Source organism: Vulpes lagopus, chromosome 12 (assembly GCF_018345385.1).
Source record: "Vulpes lagopus strain Blue_001 chromosome 12, ASM1834538v1, whole genome shotgun sequence".
NCBI classification, from domain to species: domain Eukaryota; kingdom Metazoa; phylum Chordata; class Mammalia; order Carnivora; family Canidae; genus Vulpes; species Vulpes lagopus.
This window is the reverse complement of record NC_054835.1, coordinates 73,214,853-73,242,403: the sequence shown is the minus strand read 5'-3', so window position 1 is coordinate 73,242,403 and position 27,551 is coordinate 73,214,853. Positions and strand designations below refer to the sequence as shown.

Sequence of the window (27,551 nt, the reverse complement as noted above, 5' to 3'; positions counted from 1 at the left end):
TTATTTTTAAAAAGCCACTCATAAATGAATATATATACTGGAATAAATGTTTACCAAGGTATTTTATTATGTTTTTGACTTTTGAAACTTCAAGATTATAGCATCTGCAAAAAATTCATAGTACTTAAAATTGTTTTCACTACATTGATACAGGCACTCTTTAATTTAGAATCTGTGTAGTTAGCTATTGAGACCTAATCTTCAATGTACCATGTTTGGTAATATCAGAAAATTAAAAGTTTAAAATGTAACTTAAAAACTTTAGTTGAGATTGTAGCCTGAATTCCAACATAGTTTTTTGAAATTATCCAGCTTCATATAGGTTTTACAAAAGGTGGGCCTCAATTTTTTTTTACTCATATGTCTTAAATAAGATAGTATAGTTCACTATGATCTGAATATAACATTAGACAATTTTGGTTGAAAGAATTATATATATATATATATATATATATATATATGTAATAGATTTTTTACTATGTTTTATATAATGTATTCCATGCATGGTTCCATGCATACCATAATTTAACACATTTTATCATCATGGGGGCTTTAGAATTCATTTTCTATGAGATGCTATTTTTTTTTTTATAATAGCCTTTATATTCAACAACTTTTGCCTTGGCCAAATACTTTTTGTTGAGTGAAATTTAACTTGGATGATAAAGACAGATTTTATATATATATATATTTTTTTTTTTTTTCTGCAGCCCCTATCAAAATTGCTATTCTGTAGCCCAGCTCTTTTCTAGGAGCATGTACAGCAACATGGACACAAAGGTATTATAGCTATATGGCTTTAGGTAATTTTGCCCTTATATTTTTTTAGTGTGTTTTCCAAGTTATCCATAATAAGCATAATTATATAAATTAAAACCCATTAGAAACTTAAATAATAGGCAAAGAGCGTCTATCTTTTGTTATCAGTGATACAGGAGATTTTGAGGTTGTTTAAAGACCGCAAAGAGAACAAGCCTAGAAGTGAAAATTGCCATGATTATCTACATGAAATAACTATGCCAGGTAAGGAACTAATGTCAATCTGTGTTTTATAGCATGCAAAACCTTCTCAAATTAACAGTTTATCTAATTTTAATAGTAGCTCTTAAAATACTTTGAAATGTACAGATTTACATATAAACATTGGTGCTGTAGCTTGCTTATTTGTGTGGTATTTGGAATGTTAATTTTTATGATCCTTTTCTGCTTTTTGGGGATGCAAGACACCTTCAAATTTTTAAATCAGTATTTTTTTTTTTTAATTTATGATAGGCACACAGTGAGAGAGAGAGGCAGAGACACAGGCAGAGGGAGAAGCAGGCTCCATGCACCGGGAGCCTGACGTGGGATTTGATCCCGGGTCTCCAGGATCGCGCCCTGGGCCAAAGACAGGCGCCAAACCGCTGCGCCACCCAGGGATCCCTTAAATCAGTATTAAATAAACTATTAGATATGATAGAAATGGAAATAAAAACTTAGGAAGTAGGTAAAGCCTGGGACATTAGGTTTCAAGAAATTATACAATTATGAAGTTGATTTTTAAATTATCAAAAAGGAATATAAGAACTTCTAAAATGTTTTAATTTCATAACTATATATGCAAATACTTCTAGAAAAATGGTAAGGCTATTCTCCTATAGATATACAAATGTGACTCCAAAAAATTTGCAAATTACAAACCCAACTTTCTCCTAAATTTAGTAGTCTGCAGCCTTTCTCCTTAAACAAAAATGCATTTGAGTAATGCTGTATTTATAGTACAAATTGTATGTTTTTCTACTATGTATTACATGTTTTATATTTTAAAATGAGAATTATGAAAAATTGGAAAGGATAAAATTTTAATTTGTTTTTATTTGCAAAAACTTTAAGAGCATTTAGTGAAAAGAGACTATATCCTAAAAGTAATCTTTCAAATAACCTAGGAATTTTAAAATGAAAAAGGCAGAAATCAAATTGCCAGATGTTTTTAATTTTTTTTCTAAATGAATAAAACCAACTTAAACCACATTTCAACATGGCCCTCCCATCCTCAATTTTTATTTTTCACTTAGACCAAAATGTTGAAAAATTAATCTATGTAAAAGTTAAATCTGTCAAATGTATTTGTTTGGATTTCCGAGCAAACCGAAAGTATATTTTCTCCTCATTTTGGTGACGTTATTTCCCTGAACCTGTTAAAGGTGTTTCCCTATTATTTTAAGTCACAGATGTGAAGATCCAAACCCCCCACCCCCAAGCCCAATTCTCTTTACACTCATTGCAAAACACATGGTTTGGAGCTACAGGATACGTCTGGGGGAGAGGGCTCTGAAGGCCAGAGGACAGTGATAGGGTGCAGGAGAAGAATGGGATGGCAAGATTGGATGGGTCCCTTACCCTCTTCAAGTGTCCTCCAGGGGTTGGCACATATTCCTGGGCAGAGGAGGAGCTACAGTCTCATTCAGGTCTTGCACTTGGATACAGCAAGTCCAGTGAGTCCAGCCAGGCCCCTCGCACCCAGGGTCATGTCTCCAACAGTTTCCATCTTCCTCACAGCCTTGTTAATGAGCCATTCCAGTTCCTCGGCCTGGATGTTCAGGGGCTGGGTCTGCAGCAGTCCCCTCATGTACTTGAGGGTGTCTTGTATTCCTTGAGCAGGTCGCTCCCCACAGCCAGGAAGAAGACCAAATCCCTCCCTTTGGCCAGCAGCTCCTCCAGCAGCACAGCGTCTCTATGGACGTCCTCAATGTACTTCCTTCGCACCAGGCACCAGGCATACTCAAACTGCATGCTCTTGGATATGGAGCCTGCTGCCTTCTCAGCCTTCAGCAGGTTGTCTCACAGACACCAGCTGGTTCAGCACAGCTGCCCCCTGCAATGGTCACATCTAAATTATTATTGTGCTGCGGGCTCTGTGGCCCACTCAAGATTTTTCAGTTTGGGGAGGTCAGCTGAGTCAGAATTCAATCCAACAACATATCTATCTATCTACTGCCAAATATAACAGGTATTTTTCTAATATGTTAGCAGAAATATTGTCTCCGAAGTCTGTTAAATAGTAAGGTATGAATTTTGGAGAACATACCTCTTCAGTGTAAGAAGAGAACTTGTGATTTAGATTATTTAGATGCAGTAGTTCTCAAGCAAGGATAGCATCAGTCTCTTAAAGGGCATTTGGGAAGGACTGGAAATGTTTTTGTACTATACTTGCAAGTATATGTAATAAAATTTGGAAGAGAGGGTCAGGAACAGTAATCTCTTTATAATAAGAGGGGCATTCCTATATAAAGAATAATTATCTCACAAAATGGCAAAAACTTTCCTATGAGAAACACTAATAGGTAGTATACTTTTTTTTTTTTATTTAGAAGTGCTGTGTCAAGCAAATGACAGGAGTTAGAATAAAATATGAAACATCTCCATGGAGCTATAATACATGAGAAACTGTCAAGAAGAGATAACAGGGAAGAATTGCACGTTCTAAGTAGAGACAGTATGATGTGGAACTGCCTGGAGGGTGAAATGAAGTAAAGCTCAAGACCAATGACTTGTTTCAAAATGCAGCTTTCTTCCCTGCAGTGAGGGTAAGTCAAATGAGTCTGTAAACTATAATACTTAACATGTAGTAATCCCTTAATAATTATGTATCAATGATAATGATTATGGTTGTAATTGAAGATTAACTTTAAGATCCAGAAAAAAATGTGAAGTAAGATAGTTTACTTTTAAATGTCATATTAAAAATGCTTCTTGGACATTTTTACAGTAGAACTGTACCTTGAAAGGTCTTTAAGGAATTGATGGCATCTCCTGGGGTAATAGAATTTATCTAACTATTGAAATCACTTGAAAAGAAAGTAGCCTTGCTTTATTGTACCTAAAGCTAGAGGATTATTATTAGCTTTAACAACTACAGTGGAGGATAAATAGAGCAGGAATACTGATGTAATTAATCAAGGCCTTTTTGTTAGTTATCTTAGATTTTTCCCCCATACCTTCCTTATCTGCCCCTACTACATAGTTACTCATGGGTTTCCATTTATACCATTTCCCAGAGAACAACCTGATAAAGATCTTAAAACAAATCTCAGCCTGTTGGAAACATGATCTGTTTTCCAAACTTGGTGAAGCTTTGTATTAGAAACAGCTTTAAAGTTTTGTAGAACTGGATACTGACATTCTGCAAGCCAGTGTTCCTCAGCCACCAAACTTCTTTAACTACTGTGCCATGGTTGCTTTCCTAAATACTGGATAGCATGTCAGGGCTGACGAGGTTTGCTAATGACTTACATTTTAGAAAATATCAGAAAATGATAATATACTTTCTAATCTTGGAGACTGAAGAGAAATATATGCATAATCCTTTGGTTGTTTTCTATTATAACCAAACTAGGAACTGTTCAATTAGTTAGGGAAGTGCATAAATGAAAGCTTATATATAACATAGGTCTTTAACATACACAGAGACTATTTCTTTATCTATGGGGCTGGCACTCCACAGAAGATATATTTACTAGTGGAGGGGTAATAAATAAAGTCCTTTTTTGAAAAAAAAAATTGGTATTTATGGCTCCTATTTTGATATTAAGGGAGAAATATATTTTTAAAAGCCAATGTTGATTTTCTGGGCAATATCTATTTCTAGGAAAAGAGAATTGGTCTTTTAATTGAACGACTTGACTTAAACTTTGGTGTTGAAATAATTATTTCTTTTAATCTTGAGCCTTAAATACAGCATATTCTCTTTATTTAAAAGGAATGATGTCTCAACGTTAATGGCTTTTCTATTGGGAAAACCTTCCTGTGTGTCTGTGATGCAGTAGTGGTCACCAGTAGAGTTTAATGGGCAAAGGACAAGCAGATAATACCAAAGTTCTTCTACCGTTTCTTTCCTAATTTTACATTAAAATATTTTACATAGGAATAGAACTTCAAGCACTTGTTCTAATACTGCCTATTTTTGCTGCGCATACAACATATAACAGAAGAATGTTCTATAGGCTGAAATTAGACTAGAAATCTGGAACTAATTAACAAAATATAGAAAAAAACCAAAACCCTATTCCCTTAATTTCTATAAACCCTATGTACAATCCCAGGTATTTTTGGAGGTGAATTTTACATAACAAAATGTTTGATTTTTCCTTTAACATAATCTTTTACTCAACTGTAATTGCTTATTTAAAAAGACATATATTCATGGATGATATGAAGTTAAGCTAGAGAGGCCAACCTGGACTTGTAGATCAAATGTGTGGACTTAAAAAGTACAATAATGAAAATCCAGTCTCAATATAAATAGTTATAAAGTACTGAAATAAAAATATAAGATCCAAATCAAAAGTACTAAAAATTAAAGCCACTCCCTTGCTGATGCTATATATGCTAGTTTACACAGGAAATGCCACTCAATTTGTCAATCAGTTTTACTTTTTTTGTGTGTGTGGGGTTCATTATTAAGCATCCATCCAGCTTCACCTTCTAAGTTAAAAACCGATTAAGAGACAAAGACAGACACCAATAAAATGAAGAGTTTTAGTATTAATGTATTAATGATGATTGAGACTTGGTTTACTTAAATTTGTGGCCAAAATGCACTTCCTAATAATTCAACCCAAATAAATATGATCACTCAAAACTTCAAGCCTGTTCTTTGTAAGGAACAGAGTATGCCAGTGTTAGCTTATGTGGTGCTGCAAGAGCACACTTGATCACCTTCTTTCTGTGACAACAGAAAGAATATAAAGTACCCACCATGAACATCCAAGTAGAAAAGACCTATGTTATGATTATAAAGGAGGCCTTAATCATGAAGTCTTGAAAACATTATATTGGGCGACAGAATAAGAGGTATTAATATTGTTGGGCACTCATTGTAGATCAGCTGCTGTTTTATTTTGTTCTTGAGATGTAGCAGTAAACTGGTCAAAAATCCCTACACTCATTCAGTTTATATTCTAGTGACAAAGGTATATATCACATACATGAAATAGTCTGTGTGTGACAAGTGTCAAGGAGAAAAATACGAAGTTTTGGATGATGATATGTGATATCTCCAAGGAGAGGCTGAAATTATTGACATCATGGCCATGGAAACTCTCACTGAGAAAATGATCTTTAAACGTTTAAGGAAGTGGGAGACTAAGCCCAAATTGGTAGGTGGGAATAGAAAGCATAAAGGTGTGGAAGAAGCAGCTTACGTGTTGCCAGATATTGGGAAGAGGCAAATAGAAAAGGATAAAGTATTAGGAGATATGTTCAAAAAACAGTAAACTAATTCATGTAGTGCTTTAGAAATCAGAATAACTAGATTTTCTCTAAATAAGAAAGGAAGCAACTAAATGGTAAGCAGGGAAATAATACAGTCTAACTTACATTTTGATAGGGTGAATTCAATTGCTAACAGGCCAAAGAAGAAGGACAGAAGCACAGGGACAATTAGGTGCCTACAAAACAAAACAAACAAAACAAAACAAAAACCCCCAGAACTATGAAAGACATATTGGTGGCTTGAGACAGAGTAATGGCAACAGAGATCTTGAAAAGTAGATATATTCCTTATATAAAGCCAACAACATTAACTGGAGGATATTAGTTTTTGAGGAAAAAAGTGAAGAGAAATATATTTTATTTCTCTTTTAATTAAATGATATATAAATAAATAAAATATATTAAAGAAATATATTTTATTTCTCTTTTAATTAAATGAGGGAGTAACCTTGGGAAAGAATGCAAGAAGAACAGAATTGGTTGAAGTTTAAAGGCAGATAAAATAACTTTTTTTTTTTTTCAGAAAAAGAAGTTTTATAAGCCCTCTAGACACATGTCAAATTTTCAAGTAGTCCATTGGGTATATAACTCTAGAGTCTAAGGTGCCTGGCTTTGAAACATAAATTTAAGAATCATCAATACATAGATGCATGTAAGGACATGCTATTAGATGACATAATTAGGGAATTACCTTAGATATCAAGAAAAAAAGACAAAAACAAGTCTGGAGAATTCTAGTGTTAATCGAATGTGCAAATAAAAGTAAGTCTGCAAAGTAGTCTGAGAGAAAGCAGCCCTAAGAAATAATGCAAATTTAGAGTCCTGGAAGCCATGTGCAGAATGTTTTGATAAGAGAACATTAGACTATGTACAGTGTAGTTTATATTTCAAGCAAGGTAAGGATTGAATTTAACTATCTCTAATAATTGAAGATATTTGTTAAGACCCATTTTGGGTTATGATTGTGGTTGCAAAAGTGATTTAAGTAAGAGAAAAATATAAGATAAATTTGAAGCATAATAAAACAACAGAAACTTCTCTCTACAACCCCAACTGCCAAGCTAAGTTTGAATAACAAGAAAGAATACTTCTGGAGATCAAAGACCTGTACCTTGAAAACTATGTCATTGATGAAAAAAAAAATTGAAGATGATACAAAGAAAGCAAAGATATTCAGTGCACATGGATTGGAAGAATTAATATTGTTAAAATGTCCCTATTACTCAAAGCAATATACAGATTCAATGCAATTCCTACCAAAATTCACAGAAATAGAACAAACAATTCTAAAATTTGTATGGAACTACAAAAGACCCTGAAAAGCCAAACCAATATTGGAAAAGAACAAATCTGAAGGCATTACTCACTAATTTCAAACTGTACTACAAAGCTATAATAATCAAAACAATATGGAACTGGCATATAAAAATGGAGATTAATAGAACATAAGAGAGAGCCCAGATAAACATGCATATATGTCAATTTAGACCAAAAAGAGACCAAGGATATATAATGGGGAAGAGATGGTCTTTTCAATAAATGGTGTGCAGAAAAAGGGACTGCTATCTTACACCATACACAAAAACTAAATCAAAATGGATTAAAGACTTAAATATAAGAACTGAAACCATAAAACTTTTAATAGAAAACATAAGTGGTCATCTATTTCACATTGGTCCTGGCAATGAGTATCTGGATCTCCCTTTAAAAGCAAAGACAACAAAGAAAAACAAGTGAGACATCATACTGAAAAGTGTCTGTATAGCAAAGGAAACCATCAATAGAAAGACAGCCCACTAAATGGAGAAAATATCTGCAAATTCTATCTAATGAAGAGATTCATACTCAAAATATATAAAGAACTCATAAAACACAATAGCAAAAAATCTGATTTAGGAAATGAGCGGAGAACCTGAAAAAAACATTTTTCCAAAGAAGATATTCACATGGCCAGTTGGTATATGAAGAGGTGTTGAACATCATTAATCATCAGGGAAGTGCAAATCAAAACAATGAGATATTACCTTACATTTGTTAGTATGGCTATTATCAAAAAGATAAAAAGTAACAAGTATTTGAAGGATGTGGAAAAAAGAGAATCCTTGTGTGCTATTGGTGGGAACATAAATCGCTGTAGTCATTGTGGAAAAAATATGAATTTTTCTCACAAAATTAAAAATAGAACTGCCATATGATTCAGCAATCCCACTTTCTGAGTGGGAGTAAATTAAAACACTAATTCAAAAAGGTAGGCAAGATATGGAAACAATATATATCCCTTGAGAGTTAATGGCTAAAGAAAATTTGGTATATACATACAATAGAATAATGAAATCTTAGTGTTTGTGACAATATGGATAGAACTTAAGGGAATTGTGAGAAGTGATATAAATCAAAGACAAATTTCATTATATGTGGAATCTAAAAAAAAAAAAAAGTGGATAAACAAAATAAAAATCACAGATACAGAGAACAGAATGGTGGTTGCCAGAAGAAAGAGGATGAATTATGTGAAGGGGGTCAAAAGTACAAATTTCCGGTTATAAAGTGAGACATGGGGATGTAATATAGTACATGATGACTATAGTGAATAATAACGTAAAGCATACTTGAATGGTGCCAAAAGAGTATATCCTAAAAGTTAACTTTGTATGATGGCAGATGTAACTAGACTTACCAGAGTGATCATTTTTGTAATGCATACAAATATTGTACAACCTGAAACCAATAAAATGTTGTATGTCAATTATCCCTCAATTAAAAAAAAAACATTTAAGAAGGATACTTCTGTGACAGAGGAGCACACATATGCAAGGAAATTTTCCCAGTAGAAGACAGAATTAATGAATCTGAAGACAGGTCAACAGGAAATATACAAAGTTCTCCAAAGGGGAGAAAATTGATTACAAACATAGGAAAGAGTATTAAAGGAAAGCAGGACACAGTGAAAATACTTATCATGTGTATAATTGGAGTCGTGAAAGCATTAAGTGGAATCAATATATCAAAAAAAATAGAGCTAGTAATATTCAAAACCTAATAAAGGCCATCAGCCCAAAGATTCAAGTTCTGAAACCCCAAAACAGAGAATGGAAGGAAGGAAAAAAAATACATGTTTCAGTAAAGTTGACAAAAAACATACACAAAAAGAAAATCTCCAAAAGCAGCTAAAGAAAGTAGATCAACAAATTGTAGTGTATTCATTCATTTAGCCACTTACAAGTAGCAAGCTTATAAAAGAATCTTACAAACATAATTATGAACACAAGAAATCGGACATGAAGGAACATATACCCTTATTTCACATATGTAGAGCATAAAGATAACCTAAACCATGATTTTTGAATTCATAATAGTGTCTACCTCTGGATAAAGTAATGATAGGATGGTTCTCAGAAGGAGTTTCTTGACTAATATTCTAGATTATATTTCTTGATGTAATCTATGGTTATATCTATCTGTTAACTCTGTGAAGCTTGATTTGGTCCCATACTTACAGTTTATATATGTATACATATTATGTTTTACCTCATAAATATTTTACAACATTTATATCAGTAGAGAGGGGATAAATAATAATATTTCTGTGTATCTCTCCTATCCCACAATTTTTTGCCCCAGTAATATGTGACAATCTGAGTGTACATATTTGGGATAGTATTTCATATGCTGTAGTTAAGATGAGACTGAAAGCCTATTTTGGAGTTTCTACTAATTTAAGTCACAGATACAGCATGTAGGACTAGATGTATTTGGCATTCTAAGCAGGATGAAAAAGGCTTATACAAATCAAGAAATATATAAAAAAATAACAAATCAAGAAATATAGAACAGTTTTAGAGCTCAAGTAAGAAGAGTTAACATGAGGGTCATATATATTGTCAGAGACATGACAACTGTGTGATAAGAAATGATCTAAACTAGTATATAAATTATAACTTATGAGAAATGTAAGATGATCCCTCAAGATTCCTGTCCTCTGCTCTATATGCTGTGTATAACCATTCCCCCTTGGATTTGGGTGGATATTATGAATCTGAATGTCTATTTACTTCCTTATTTAGGTTATATCACTTGATGATGTATTGGGATAAACAGCTCCATAATTATATTATGATACATAAGACTGTCATAGTAGAGTTAGGAGAAATTATTTTGCTGGCCTTGATGATATAAGCTATATTGCTATGAGAAGACCTATAAGGGAGGGTGACAAAGAAAAGGTAGTCCTTTCTTAACAGTTTACAAGAACATTAGCTCTTCATTAGTAAAACTACAAAAAAAGAATTCTGACAATTAGTTTAGAAGAGGACTTAAAATCTGAGATGAAGAACACCAGGGTGGCTCAGTGGATGAGCATCTGCCTTTAACTCAGGGCGTGATCCTGGAGTCCCAGGATCGAGTCCCACATCGGGCTTCTGCTTCTCCCTCTGCCTATGTCTCTGCCTCTCTCTTTGTGTGTCTCTCATGAATAAATAAATACAATTATAAACAAAACAAAACAAAATCTGAGATGAAAATTCAGGCAACTTTTTGGTGTAAGATTGATGAGACCCTTAACAGAGGACCTAGCTAACCAATATTTAAACTCTTGACCCAGAGATAATATGCAATAATAATAGTTGTCTTTTAATGCAATGGTGATAATTTGTTATTCACCAAAAGAATAGGAATACAATATATAGGAGTATAAATTTAGTGCATGTATACATTCTCAAGCAAATGAAGTATTTTCATTAGATGTGCTATGAAAGATACAATCTTACAAAAACTCTTATTAGTTTGCTCATTATTCACATTTGCTAGTTTCCTTTTGCTTTTACAACCTAACTTTACCATATTAACTTTACAAAAAATAGCTAGATGGACACATGAACAAATCTGGCTGTCTATAATGGCCAATAATTTATGAAGTGGAAAAATATCAAAGCTTTATGTAACTGACAAGACTCATAATGGGTTGTTACAGTCCTAACCAATTAAAAAATAGCTTTTGATGTGCTTGTATATCAACTAAATGGAATAAATAAGCAGTTGCAGAATGGCCCAAAATGAAAGAATAGCAAATAGAAACAACAATAAAATCCACGAGGAAGCAGATGCCTTGAAGTATAAGAATGCTATAGAGATTAATAGAATACAAAGAAAAATATGGGTATAGTAATAAACAGTGAAAGAACTAGGTCAGGAGTAGAGAGAACTGCTACTGTTGGGGTATTAGACCTGCTTTCCTATTCAAAAATCCTCCATAATATGCCAAACACTATATAAAATTCAAGTTTTTAAGAAGTCTAGTTTGAAGTTTTTAAAACATTTCTCTGTGTCATCATGCAGTGAATTTCCTTTAACTAACATAGTTTGTAATTTGCTTTTTGCAATTCAATAGGACACAAGTAAACACAAATTAAACTATGGGCAAAAAGGGCAAACTAGATGATTAAGCAATTAACACAAGCAGAAACACAGATTACAAATTAACATATGGAATCCAATTTTCTTTGTAAAAAATGCAAATTTACGCAAGCATGAGAACATTTGAAAGTTTCAAATTAGCAAAAAGGTAAAATAATATAGTATTAAATTTTAGGAGGTGTGTGATTAGGTGGTGACCTTTAAAATTCTTTGGGTTATAAATTACCAAAATAATAATTCTACATTTGACCTAGAAATTCAAAATACATGAATTGACACAAAGGGCTGCACACTCCAAGTCCTCATAGGCAGATCAAACAGTATGAATAGACCGCTAAGCATATGGCAATAGGGAATAGTAAAAATTTCATTAATGAATCCTGACTAAAGGGATTTAAATTCAATTATAATGATATTTTGGGAATGATGTCAGTGAATGACAAAGTGTAAGGACCTCAAAAATTTTTGTCATCTGTAAAAGCAACAAGAACACTGGAAAGAAATTTGTCAGAGAAACCTTTTTAGAAGTCTGGATTTAACAAAAGACTTGCCTGAATCTGAGGATTACTTATTCAAGGAAAACTGCTGAACCTCATTTCCAAAAGGAAATTGTGTCATTCAAAGAAATAGGAAATTATTTCCCATATACAGGAAAAACAAACAAACAGAGTCGATATAAATTGTCCCTGAGGAAGCCCAGATGTTGTACTTAATAGACAAAGATTTAAACCAACTATTTTTATAATATCCAAAGAACAGAAGGAAATAGTCTAAAGACTTAAGGCAGAGGGGTGCCCAGGTGGCTCAGTCTGATAATGTCTGCCTTTGACTCAGGTAATGATCCCAGAATCATGATCCCATCATCCCTGCTTCTCCCTCTTTTTGCTTGCTCATCCTCAATCTCTCTCTCTCTCTCTCTCAAATAAATATATAAAATCTTTTTTTAAACAAATACTTAAGGCAGATATGGAATTAATATTTCAGCAAATAGAGAATATCACAAAATAGAAAATACAAAACAACCAAAAAAGTTCTAAAATTGCAAACTACAATCACTAAAATTTAAAATTTCCGGGATCCCTGGGTGGCGCAGCGGTTTGGCGCCTGCCTTTGGCCCAGGGCGCGATCCTGGAGACCCGGGATCGAATCCCACATCAGGCTCCCGGTGCATGGAGCCTGCTTCTCCCTCCGCCTGTGTCTCTGCCTCTCTCTCTCTCTCTGTGACTATCATAAATAAATAAAAAATTAAAAAAAATAAAAATAAAATTTCCTTAGACTATACAGTATCAGTTCTGCGTAGGTAGAGGAAAGAATCAGCAAGAGATTATTCAGTCTGCAGGACCAATTTTTTAAATGAAATTAAAAAATTAATAAAGTCCCAGGGTCCCTTGAAAATTAAGTATACCAATGCATGCACAATGGAAGTTCCAGAAAGAGAAAAAGGGATGGAAAAAAATTGAAAAAAAAAACCTGAAAACTTACAAAATTTAGTGACAAATATTAATCTGTGCATCTATGATTTAGATAAATTCAAAGAGATTCATAATAACATTTAATCAAACTGTCAAAAGACAGGGCATAGTGTCTTGAAAGCAGAGAAATGGCTCATCACATTCAAGGGTTCCTCAATAAGATTTACAATTGATTTCTCATCTGAAATTATGGAAGCCAGAGTCAGTGAGATGACATATTCAAAATTTTGAAAGAAAGAAAAGAAAACTTATCAACTAAGAATTCTATATTCAAATATATGTACATATATTTGAATGAGAGAGCAATTAAGACACAGCAAGACAAAAACTAAGAAAAATGGTCTCTAAATCTTCTGTGTAAGACTTAATATAGGGGCTCCTTTTGGCTGAAACAGAAAGACAATTAGGCAGTATCTCAAATTCAGTTAAATAAAGAAACGAATAAAGGTAACTAAATAGGTAAATAAACAACAGGCCAATTGTTTGTAACTGCTTTTTCTTCCTATCTGATTTAAAAGAAAACTGTACAAAGCATCAATTAGAGATATGTTCATGGAAACATAATGTATAAAGATATATTTGAACATAAAAGTATAAAGAAGAGGGAATGGAGCTATATTGGAATACATTTTTGTGTACTATTGATATTTAGTTGCTATTAATCTAAATTAGATTGTAACATTTTAGGCCAATCACTAAGCACACATGAAATATCTAGTAAAAGAAATGAAAATTGTGTTAAATTGATATTTTCTAGTATACCAATTTATCAAAAAGGACAGTAATGGAGGAATAAAGAAATAGAAAAATACATAAGGTATATAAAAGTCAATAACAAAATGATAGACATAAATTCTACCTGTGTCTTATGAATGGATTAAACAATGTAATTAAAAGACAGATTGGCACACTATTCCACAACAGCAGAATACATTTTCAAGTACACTTGGAACATTCACCAAGTCAGACCTTGTTAGGCCATAAAACAAATTTCAATAAATTTAAAAGGATATAAATCATACAAAATATGTTCTCTCAACACTGTGGAATGAAACTGGAAGAAAATTTGAGAAAGTCAAAATAATGTGGAATTTAAGCAATAATTTAACCAGTGCATCAAAGAACTAATTACAAGGAAAATTAGAAAATAAGTGCAGATGAATGAAAACAAAAACATCACAACTTATAAGATGCAGTTAAACCTTGTGCTTGCAGAAAAAAAATTATAGTTGTAAACACATAAGAGTGTTTTCAAATACTGTAGTTTTCACATAAACTAGAAAAATGATAGGACCTGGAACAGAAATACTTGTGTTATAGAATAGAAATAATAATACAGAATAGCAACAAGACCAGTTAGCTTTCAGAAATTAAAAATAAAATCAACAAATTGATGAAATTGACAAACCAAAGAAGTGAGAAGATAAAATTTCCTAAACTCACAAATTAAAAAAAGGAGGTTACTAAAATAAAAAGGATTGTTAGAGAATATTAGGAACAATTGTATGCTAACAATCATATTACTTAGTTGAAATGGGCGGAATAAAACTATCAGAATTGACTCAAAAGAAATAGAAAATATGAAATTAACTATAGGAAGTACAGAAATTGAATAATCCAAATATTTCCTACAAAGAAAATCTCATGACCAGATTTCTTTTCTAGTGAATTTTACCAAATATTTAAGAATGATATCAATCCTACACAAACTGTTACAAAAAAAAAAAAATCAAGAAAATAACTCATACCATGGTGTAAATATCACTGTTACTAAAACCAGATATACAGAAAAGTATGGACTGAAATTTCCTATGACTAGAAACACAAAATCCTCAAAATAGCAAACCAAATTCAGTAACACATAAAGAGGTTATGCAACATGACTTACTGGACTTTATCTGAGGAAAACTCAGGTAGTTCAACAACAACAAAAAAAATCAATGTACTACACATACTAATATGCTAAAAGACAAAAAATACATGAACAATTCTATTGGTAAAGAAAAAGCATTTAACAAAGTCCAGCACTCTTAGATGATTAAACACACACACCAAACTAGGTATATAAGAGAATATTCTCAACCCAATCGAGGTCATCTACAAAAAATAAACAACACAGTCATAATAATGAAAGACTATAAGCTTTCCCTCTATAACTTGAAACAAGCAAAGGTATCTGATTTTACTATCATATTCAAAATTGTACTAAAATTCTAGCCAGGACAACTGAGAAGGAAAGATAAAAAAGTCATTCAGTTTGGAAAAAAAAAAAAAAAGTCCTTTTGCAGATTATATTAATATTGTGTATTGAAATTGTTAAGAAATTCACATAAGCACACATAATTAGAGCTAATAAACAAATTCTGCAAGGTTTGATGATACAAGATAATAAAAGTTAATTGTATTTCTGGGGCTCTTGGGTAGCTCAGTTGCTTAAGCATCCAACTTTGGAGTTTTGGCTCAGATCATGATTTCAGAATGAATAGATTGAGACCATGTCAAGTACTGTGCACAGTGAGGAATCTGCTTCAGATTGTCTCCTCTGCCTCTCCTTCTCCTTCTGCCCCTCCCCCTGCTCATGGGTGTGCTCGCTCTCCCTCTTTCTCAAATAAATAAATAAATCTTCTTAAAAAAGTTAATTGTATTTCTATATGCTGGCAGTGTGAATAATCCACTGAAAATAAAATTAAAACAGTTCGATTTAAAATAGCACCAAAACCAATAAATTATTTAGGAATAAACTTAATATAGTATCAAATTTGTATGCTGAAAATTATAAAACAGAAAAAAATAAGGTTTAAATAAATGTGAAGCTATCCCATGTTCATTGATTGGAGTTGCTACCATTGAGAGGGTATTACTCCCAAGTTGATCTATAGTTTCATTGCAATTTTTTAAAAGATTTTATTTATCAATGAGAGACACACAGAAAGAGAGAGAGAGAGAGAGAGAGGCAGAGGGAGAAGCAGGCTCCATGCAGGGAGCCCGATGCGGGACTCTATCCCGGGTCTCCAGGATCACGCCGTAGGCCAAAGAAGGTGCTAAACCACTGAGCCTCCCAGGGATCCCTGATTCATTGCAATTTTTATCAGAATTTCAGTTGGCCTCTTTGTAAAAATTGACAGGGTGATCCAGGAGATCATATGAAAATGCATATAACTCACAATAGCTAAAGAAACTTGAAAAGAATAACCATGTTTGAGGATTAAAACTTCCTATTTCAAAACTTACAAGTCACAGTAATGAAGATCTTATTCTACTAGAATAAAGATAAACATAGTTCGATGAAATAGAACTGGGAATCTAGAAATAAAGTTGTATACATTTATGGCCAATTGATTATCAATAAAAGTGTGAGATGGTTCAATAGATCATTTTTTTTTTTCAATAAATGGTAGTAGGAGAACTGGCTATCTGCATTCAAAAGATGTAATTTGGGTGCCTACTTTATATCATAATCAAATTTTAATTCAACATGAATGAACAACCTAAATCTAAGAGCTAAAATTATAAAATTCTTGGGGCACCTAGGTGGGTCAGTGGTTGAGCATCTGCCTTTGGCTCAGGTTGTGATCCCAGAGTGAGTCCTGGGATTGAGTGCCACATCAGGCTCCTCTCAGAGAGCCAGCTTCTCCCTCTGCCTGTGTCTCTGCCTCTCTCTGTGTGTCTCTCAAGAATAAATAAAATCTTTCATAAAATAAATTTTATATAAAATTATAAAATTCTTAGAAGGAAAAATAGATGCAAAGCTTTGTGACTGATTAAGCAGTCATTTCTCAGACATGACACAAAAAAGCACAAGCCCATAAAAGTAAATAAATATGGCTTTGGCTTCAGAGGACAGGGTCAAGGAAGGCTTTGAAAAGACAATCCACAAAATGGAAGAATATTTTGCAAAGTATAAATTGTATAAGAGTCTGGTATCCAGAATTCTTAAAGAATTCTTAGAAGTCAACAATTAAAAGACAACCTAATTAAAAATGCACAATGTATTTCTTCTTTTATCCAAGAAATACACACATGACCAACAAGCAGATGAAGGTATCTACTAAACATCATCAGCTACTAAAGAAATTAAGTCAAAACCATAAAGTGATACCACTTTACACCCACTATAATGGCTATAGTAATAATTTTATAAGGGCGATAACAAGTGCTGGCTAGAATGTAAAGTGAATGGAAGTCTCATACAGTCCTTATTGAAACAAAGTACAGCAGCCACTTGGAAAACTCTTTGGCTTTTCCTTAAAAATGTTAAATATGGAGTTCATTTGATCCCACAATTCTGCTCTTAAGTGTAATATCCAAGAGATATCCACACAAAATAATTTCTGCAAAAAAATTCATAGCATTATTCATAATATCCAAAAGTGAAGATAACACAAATGTCTATCAAATGACAAATAGGTAAAAGAATTTGGTCTGTGTATACAGTGACACCTGTACATATGGCTCATTAGACAGCTATAAAAAGGAACTGAGTACCAACACATGCTATAACATGGGTGAACTGTAGAAAAACATTATGCTAAATGATGGAGACAAATAAAAACCATGTGTATGTATTAATCCTTTTTTTAAAGATTTTATTTATTTATTCATGATATACATAGAGAGAGAGAGAAGCAGACACACAGGCAGAGGGAGAAGCAGGCTCCATGCGGGGAGCCTGATGCGGGACTCAATCCCAGGACTCCAGGATCGCACTCTGGGCCAAAGGCAGGAGCTCAACCACTGAGCCATCCAGGGATTCCCGTATTTATTAATCCTTAATAAAGGATAGATCCTTCAGGGACTGAATAATATTTTATATAAAGAGAGGAGAGGGACACCTGGATGGCTCAGTGGTTGAGCATCTGCCTTTGGATCAGGTCACGATCCTGGAGTCCCGGGATCAAGTCCTGCATCAGGCTCCCTGTAGGGAGCCTGCTTCTCCCTCTGCCTATGTCTCTGCATCTCACTCCATGTCTCTCATGAATAAATAAATAAAATCTTTAAAAAATTAATAAAAATAGAGGAGGGAATGATAGGCTTTTCTTTAAAGATTTTCCCTTTAAATGCCTCAAAATATGTCTCCCTTTTAAATGCTCATATGCTTCTCTAATGGAGATTTGGCTTACACTGACCCTGGTTAGATTTCTTACCCTGAGTGCATTTAAAACAATGTTTATGGTGCATTCTGTATTTACAAGGCGCTTTTCTCTGTAGTCCTCTTCAAGGATTTTGGAGGATCCTAGAAACAAATTGTATATAATGATAGGTATATGATATACACAAACATTATCTATACATGAATGATATACGATTCACTGATATACTGTATAGTAAGTAAAGTAAAATGTGTCAAGAGTCAAATAATACTTTTCAAGAGAATATATATTAAAGTCAAGAGTGGAGAGAAGCTGTTAGTTGAGATAGTTAGTCAAATTAAGTCAGTGATGATGGGATCTGAGAACAATTCCAGTCAAGAGAGTCAGCAGTGACAATAGATGCAAAGGCAGGAAATATACCTGATGAGTTAGAAAAACACTGAGGATGAATGTTAGTTCTTATGAAATATTCTAGTGGGAAGAAAATTTGAGATAGATTGTCTCTACTTCTTGAACTTCGGGGATTTATTAAAGATTAATATACAGATACTCCTTATACACTCAGTAGTCTTAGCATAGTGGTATTTCTCAAACTTGAATAGTATGTGAACAACCAGTGTTGACTATTTTCTTATAATGTTATTTGTGCACAAACGCAACATTTAATGCTTCTAGCTTTTGAAGAACAGTATATCAAACCAAGTGTATATGTCAAATATGAATAAAAATCTTAACATTTTCAAATTAGCAGCATTAATATGGTGAATGACATTTGAAAATCACTGCTGGTGACATGACTGATAATAAGTATTTCATCATGTGCTCTTAATTCTGGAGATTTCTATGGCTGTGTGACACAGTATACCTCAAACTCCCATTTCTTTTCTAAACTTGAACTATATAGTTTTCTATACAGGATGTTACTTATCCCTTTACTGTGACTGAATGCATCACAAAGATAGAATATTTAACTCAATGCTTTTCTTATTATCTTAGGAAAATCAAGGTAGCATGACTTAGTGCCAATATAACTGGCCACACAGAAATGTGTGGTCATTGAGTTTTTTTCAGTACTTATTAAAAGGTGATCATACAGATAATTCTACTCTGTTTAATTTTTCTTCCAGTTTATTATACTAGAAGCCACAATTTTTAATCATAGAAATCTTGCAGTAAATTTCATGAATATGAGTGTAAACAAATAAAGCTTTATAGTTATATACTTATAGATATATACTTAATTATTTATATGTATAAAATTGCTAAGAACATATAGTATTTCCCAACAATGAAAGATTGTAATCTTGTCGTAATTTTGGAAATAAGAAAAAAAAAATTTTGGAAATAAGACAAAATGGAAAGACAAAAATTGATAAATTTAGTACCAGGTACTTTGAGTTTGAGATATTAGTAAAATATTAAAATAAACATGGCCTAAATATAGGAAGTAAAATGAGCCAATTGTTGCAAACAATGACAATATATTTTTCTTTGCTAGATTTACTCTACTTCTAAAGAACATGTGAATACTTTCTTTCTAATTTAACACCCAAGTGATATCCCAACATAATTCACTATGCTTTTTTTGTAATCTCATAACAAACTCCAGAGAATCATTACTTTCCATTGATTCTACTCATCCTGTACTTGAATCTTTTCCACAAGCCTATTTACATATAGAATTTTGTCAATTTTCTTTTTTGCTTCCCCAAAGTTACTAAAATAAAATGCTGGTACTATGAAGAATTACCAAATGATATAAGGACAACAAATAAACTGAAGTATAATTCTAGAACCTACTAAAAATCTAAAATGACAGCCATTGGGCAGCCCGGGTGGCTCAGTGGTTTTGTGCCGCCTTCGGCCCAGGGCGTGATCTTGGAGACCCGGGATCGAGGCCCACGTTGGGCTCCCTGCATGGAGCTTGCTTCTCCTTCTGCCTGTGTTTCTGTATTTCTCTGTGTTTCTCATGACTCATTTTTTTAAAAAAATATTTTAAAAAATAATAAAATAAAATGACAGCCATTATATAACATGTTGTAATGAAAATCACTTGCCCTAACTTACTTATATCCTTAGTTGTATTCCTGGTGGTGAGACTCGACAATAGTCACCTACCCTTCAATTTCTGACCATGTAAAGGTTAACACCCTCAGTCGTTCCTTGATAAAGTCTCCATAGGGGCCTGAAGAGATATTTACCATAGACCAGTAAGATTTTGCTCCACTCTAATGGGTAAGAGTGGAGAAATCCCATCCAGTAAGTGGGGGCACATTGTAATTCTGTACTGGGCAACACATTTTACAGTATAGAACTATGCTAAATTCATGGAAAATGTAACTCAGTACTTGCAAAATATTAGTGAATCACATTCAACAATCCATTAAAAGGATCATTCACCATGGTGAAGTGTCATTACTCTAGAGATACAACAATGGTTCAATATCTGTAAATCAATGTGATACATCACATTAACAAAATGAAGAATAAAAATCATGTTATCTCAAAATGCAGAAAAAGCACTTTACAAAATTCAACAACCATTCAGTATCCTGATAAAAACTCTCAGTGAAGTGGGTGTAGAGACAACATACCTCCACATAATGAAGGCCGCATAGGAAAAATCCACAGCAACATTGTGTTCAATGGTGAAAAAATGAGAGCTTTTTCTTTAAGAACCGGAACAAGACAAAGATGTCTACTCTCATCATTTATTCAACATAATACTGGAAGTCCTAGTCACAGCTATCAGACAAGAAAGAAAAATAAAAGGCATCTAAATTGATAAGAAGTTAAACTGTCACTATTTGGCATGCTACTACACATAAAAGTCTGAAAGACTCCACCAAAAAACTATTAGAATAAATGGATTTAGTAAAGTTTTAATATTTGATGTTTAAATATTTATATATTTAAATAGATATGCATATTTAAATTAAATATATAGAAGTATATTGTACTTCCATACATGAATAATGAAATATCAGAAAGAAATTAAGAAAATAATTCCATTTAGAATTGTACAAAAAAAAAATACCTAGAAATAAACTTAACCAAGGAGTTAAAAGATTGTACTCTGAAAACTATAAAACACTGATGAAAAAAATTAAAGATGATGCAAACAAATGGAGACGTTCCATGCTCATGGATTAGAAGAATTAATATACTTAAAAGGTTTGTACTACCCAAAGCAATCTGCATATTCAGTGTAATCGCTATCACCAATAGGGATATCACCCAAACACCAATAGCATTTTTCATAGAACAATTTTAAAATTTGTATGGAATTACAAAAGACCCCAAATAACCTAAGCAATATTGAGAAAGAAAAACAAAAATTCAGGTTATCACATTCTCAGATTTCAAGATACTCTATAGGGATCTATAGGTAGCTCAGTCAGTTGAGCATCAGACAGCTCTTGATTTTTGGCTTGGGCCATAATCTCATGGTTGTGAGTTTGAGCCCCAGCTCAGACTCTAGACTCAGTGCTCCATGGGGAATCAACTTGAGATTTTGTCCCTCTTCCTCTACCCTTCCTCTACCTTTCCTCTTTCTCCCTCCCCATGTCTCAGACAAATAATTAAAAAAAAAAAAAGATATACTACAAAACTATAGTAATGAATACATCATGATATTGGAACAAAAAGACACATAGATCAACAAACAGAACAGAAGCAAACCCATGCTTATGTGGTCAATTAATCTACAATAAAGGAGGCAAGAATATACAATGGGAAAGAGAAGTTCTCTTCAATAAATGATGTTGGGAAAACTGGACCACTCTCTTATACATAAAAATAAACTCAAAATGGATTAAAGATTTAAATGTTAGACTTGAAACCATAAAAGTCCTAGAATAAAATGTAAATGGTAATCACTTTGACATTGACCTTAGCAACACTTTTTTTTTTTTTTCAGATATTTCTCCTCAGGCAAGGGAAACAAAAGAAAAAAAAAAAAAAACTATTGGCCTTATACCAAAATAAAAAGCACCTATGTGTAATAAAAAGCTTTTTCATAGCAAAGGAAACTACCAACAAGACAAAAAAGGTAACTTACTGAATAGAAGATGTTTGCAAATGATATATTTGATAAAGGTTAATATCCAAAATATATGAAGGACTCATACAACTCAACAACAACAAAAATAATCTGATTTTAAAATGGACAGAGGAGCTAAAAGGACATTTTTTCCAAGACAACATACGAATGGCGAAAAGGAAAGTGAAAAGATACTTAACATGACTCATAATCAGGCAAATATAAATCCAAACCACAATGAGTTATTCCCTCACACCATTCAGAATGGCTAGTATCAAAAAGACAGGAAGTATTGGTGAGAATGTGAAGAAAAAAAGGATCTCTCATGTACTAGGTGGGAATTGGTGTAGCCACCTTGGAAAACAGTGTAGAGGGTCCTCAAAAAATTAAAAATATACAATATACAAGAACTACAATATAATCCAGTAATTCCACTACTAGGTATTTACCCAAAGCAGATAAAAAACACTAGTCCAAAAATATATATTCACCCTTATATTTAATGCAGCATTATTTGCAATAACCAAGATATCGAAGCAACCGAAGTCTACATTGAGAGACAAATGGATAAAGAAGATGTGGAAAAAATATATATACATATATATATATATTAGCCATAAAAAAAATGAAAGATTGACATTTGAAACAACATAGACCTAGAGGGCATTATGCTTAATGAAATAAGCCAGTCAGAGAAAGACAAATACCATTTGGTTTCACATAAATATGGATCTAAAATAGAAAACAAAGAAACAAGAAAGAAGCATTAAAAAATACCATAAATACAGAGAACTGGTGGTTGATAGAGGGGAGGGAGCTGGGGGGATGGGCCAATGGGTGAAGGGGAGTGGGAGGTATAGGTTTCCAGTTGCAGAATAAATAAGGCTCAGAGATGAAAAGTACAGCACAGGAAATATAGTAAATGGTATAATAGCATTGTATGGTGACAGATGGTATCTACACTTGTGAACGTAACATTATGTATAGAGTTGTCAAGTCACTATACTGTACACTTGAAACAAATGTAACATTGTGTGTTAACTGTACTTCAATTAAAAAAAATGTGGAAAACCAAAAAAAATTCAATGGATCTATAATATCACTTCCAAATAATATAACACAAGCACTCCTGAGCCTTTATAAAGTGATTATTATTATTTTTTTCTGTGTTAATACAAATACTTTGGGAGCAAATGCACTTTTTATTTATTTTAATTTAAAAATTTTTAGGGATCCCTGGGTGGCGCAGCAGTTTAGCGCCTGCCTTTGGCCCAGGGCGTGATCCTGGAGAACCGGGATCGAGTCCCACGTCGGGCTCCCGGTGCATGGAGCCTGCTTCTCCCTCTGCCTGTGTCTCTGCCTCTCTCTCTCTCTCTCTCTGTGACTATCATAAATAAAAAAAAAAAAATTAAACATTTTTAAAAAAGATTCTATTTATTTATTCATGAGAGGAGCACAGAGAGATAGAGAGAGAGAGAAATAGGCAGAGACACAGGCAGAGGGAGAAGCAGGCTCCATGCAGGGAGCCTGATGTGGGATTCGATTCCGGGTCTCCAGGTTCATGCCCTGGGCTGAAGGCAGCACTAAACCGCTGAGCCACCTGGGGATCCCCACAAATGCAGTTTTTAATATATTCCTTATGTCTCCTAAATTGTGGATATTGAATTTAAGTAATAACAGCAATGAGCATAGTTAATATTTACAAGGTTAAAAATGACACAATATCATCCTGATGGTGTTTCCAATTGTCCTCTTTGTGAAAACATGAGGATCCTTATAATTCAACAGATTGAATAAAATAAGCAGTGTGTTGCTATCTATACAACACACTTTCTCTATTGGGATTTTCCATTTCATTTTCATGTGAATGGCATTAATAGGGGTTTCAAAACATATTTGACAACTACAAATGGTCCTTCAACTCTTGTCACCAATACTCAAATTTGCATATAAATTCCTGTTCTCCATCATATGACAAGTGAATGAATAAAACAACTGTTTGCTTTTCAGTTGGAGGAAAGCATTTCAGGTGAACTGGAGGTGTGATGTTGATAGCAAGTTACAGAAGACAGCTGCTGGAGATGATCACCATAAAAGCACCTCTGGGAAGGACTTGAAGATGTGTTTTCAAGGGTGACTGTTCCACAGAGCTGAGATACCAGCAGCCATGGTAAGATCCACACATTCCAGTAAACAAATTTTCTAAATTACCTCTTTACTGCATGCCTCTCCCATTAGCACAGCCACCTCCCTGTCATTCACACGGATGTAATGATCACTTCTGCAGCATTTACACCCTGAGCCTGACTGGCTGGTTGCCTCTTACTCTGTGGCAAGATTATTGATTGCAGATGCTTATTAAGCAAGTATGAGGCAATAAGCCATGAGAGCTGTTGATAATTCAAGAGGCAAAGCTAGTAATTATATAGGGATTGGGAGGATTATTACATACATGGCCTTGGTAAATATGACTGATTGCTATTGCAGTGCTGTGATGACTCTTTGAATTTAAATGTATTATTATCGATTTTTTTTGTTTTTATTGCATTTTAAATTGACGGATTTTTAATGCAAATAGTCCATTCCATCCAACTGCCAGAACATGCTACTGTAACTTGATGATTAACGGACATGTGCTGCAGTTAGGGTTTCTACTGCTCAGTCCAAGACAAAGCCATTATCTTTTTCTTCCAGATGTACTTTCCTTTCATCGCTTCTGAATGTAACACATGTCGTGCATCAGAATTTTGGGTCATTTTACTTTTTATGTATTGGCACTGTCATGCCGCTTATAAAGATGCCAGTTAAAATCATTAAATAACAAAGTGTCCTACAGTTTGCACTCAGTTGTGACTATGTCTTCCTGCCTTTGTCTTTTTGTAAGTTCACTTTGCCAAGGAGACAAAATTCTCAAAAGGGAAAATGCGATAAAAATTTTAAGGAAAACTAGATAATGCCAATAGTCTGAAATTTGTACTTAGCAAAAGTAATTGATTGTTTTCAGTGGTCAATATTGTGATTCTTTGAGGTATTTTAAACGGAAGAGGTAGAGACATGTCCATATTCTAAAATACTGATCAAAGATACTGAGTAGGGTGAAGAAAAGTATGTATTTTATTGTATGTTCATATTTAGCCCAATTTTATTTCCCTTGAAATATGCACGAGAAAATGAACTCATATTCAGAATTGTGGAGGCTTGCTAGTTCTAAAAACAGAGATTATAACATCCAACTGCTCCATGGAGCAGATGAATAAACAGATCTCAGAAAACATAAGAAACTTGGCTGAGGATATACATTGCATCAAAGTTAAAACTGAAATAATATTATTACATTCTATTGATGGTAAACATTTATGGGCTATATCCCATACACAAGCTTTATATTATCCCAGTACTAAAAGAACTTTATAAAGTAGGTATTTTTATAATCTATTTGTACATAGAAGGGAACTGAGGTTAAATTAGTCACTTCCCTGAGGATAGATGACATAAAAGGAAGATCCAATAGAATTAATATCTAGCTACAAACTTCTTGTCTTTAATCTCAGTACTATTGGTCTCTGACTGTAGTATTGTCATTTTTCCCTTTAAATGCATGTTATTAATTCATTCACATATTCAGGAGATATTGAAGGATTACTATATAGCACTACTCCAGACCTTATAATGTAAGAAACATGAAGGAGGGAGCTTATCCATCTTTATCACCTACATATCCATAATCAAGGAAATAGCAAAAATACATAAGCCACTATAGTTTAAAATAGAGATAATTCTATCAAACTTTAATGATATAAAGAGATAAAGAGTAATAATGACAGAATTAATATTAGGAAAATGAAAGGGATTGAGTTAGTTGGTCTGAAAAATAAAGAGCCCTGAATTCAGTGAATATTAAACTTAAGGTTCTTGCAGCATATCTAAAAGGAGATATAGATAGTTGACTATATATGCCTAGAGCTGTGCTGTCCAATATGGTTACCACTAACCACATATGGCTATTTAAATTTAAATTAATTTAAATTAAATACAATTACAGTTCGTCATTTAGACTGGCTAGATTTTAAGAGCTAAAGAGGTACACAGGACTACTGCCCACTTACTCTGTTGGGCAGTATAGATACAGAACATGTCTACCATTGCGAAAGTTTCAATTGAACAACATTGGTTTAGGGTTCAAAGAAAAGGTCATATGTAGGGACATAAATTTGAGAATCAAAAAATGACTATTTTCTTTTACTTGAGCAACCAATCAGTGGTATGTATTTCTGAGATGAGTAAGTTAGAGGAAAGAAGAGAGGTAATATGTAAGTTGTGGATTGAAAGTTTTCCATCTAAGGAGTATAAAATTGAATAATACATTCAAATATTTAAAATAATATATAGTAAAGAATAAAAGGAAATTTGTAAGTAGAAATGTCAGAATCAAACTTTAAATGCTATTTAGTCTCCTTTGCAAAGAAAATAAATCCCTACAGTCTCCTGAATATATCTGATAATTTTTGAAAATGCATTGAAGATTTTTTTTAGTATCATCATCTCCAATTCATATAGTTCTGTTCTGACAGATCCAAAATATCCTATGGATATTAAAATATAATGATAAACATCTTAATTCCATTCCTAAGATACTGGTAGAGTCAACCATTCCACTTCCACTTATGCACAAGAACCAACATTTCTGCTGATAATTAAGATTAAAAAAGTTCAATCACCTAAACCACCCAAGTAACTCCATTTTAGGACAAAATGACTGCATAAGCAAAATCCATATATATCATCTGTGTAGATTCTTTCTTTGATCTTCTGCATCTTTTAAGATTTGTCTTATTCTTTCACCAAAATTTCAAATCTCTATTGTTAGCAAGTGCAAGTCTCAGAGTCCCAGACCTCAGTGTGCTTTACATATACTTTTATATATAAATTACATTATTAAAAATGTAAAAAGTGAAAGCTGTACCCTATTACTACCATAAAATTAATTTTAGGTTTCTCTTCCTTTCTAGTTCCTTCCTATTTCTATTTTCTTTCTAACTAATTTTATTTGGAATAGTACATCTGCTATTATTATAGTACTGAAAATGTCTTAAAATATGAATGGTTTGTTTTTTTAAAGATCCTCTGAAGATGATAGCTATTGTGTGTATATGTGTGCATAATCACTAAAGCCAGTGCAAACAACATGTGGCAAGAAAGCAAAGGTTGTATAAACAGGTCAAAAAAGGACTTGACGGATCCTTAAGAAAATGAAATAAGCATGACCGAAGTCTACGAAATATT

The 27,551-nt window shown here is 33.1% G+C and overlaps 1 pseudogene; it reads right to left on the bottom strand.

Annotated features, from left to right (window-relative positions):
* Window positions 1-2,443: 2,443 nt before the first annotated feature.
* LOC121474059 lies at window positions 2,444-26,411 on the bottom strand (annotated as a pseudogene).
* Between the last annotated feature and the right edge of the window lie 1,140 nt (window positions 26,412-27,551).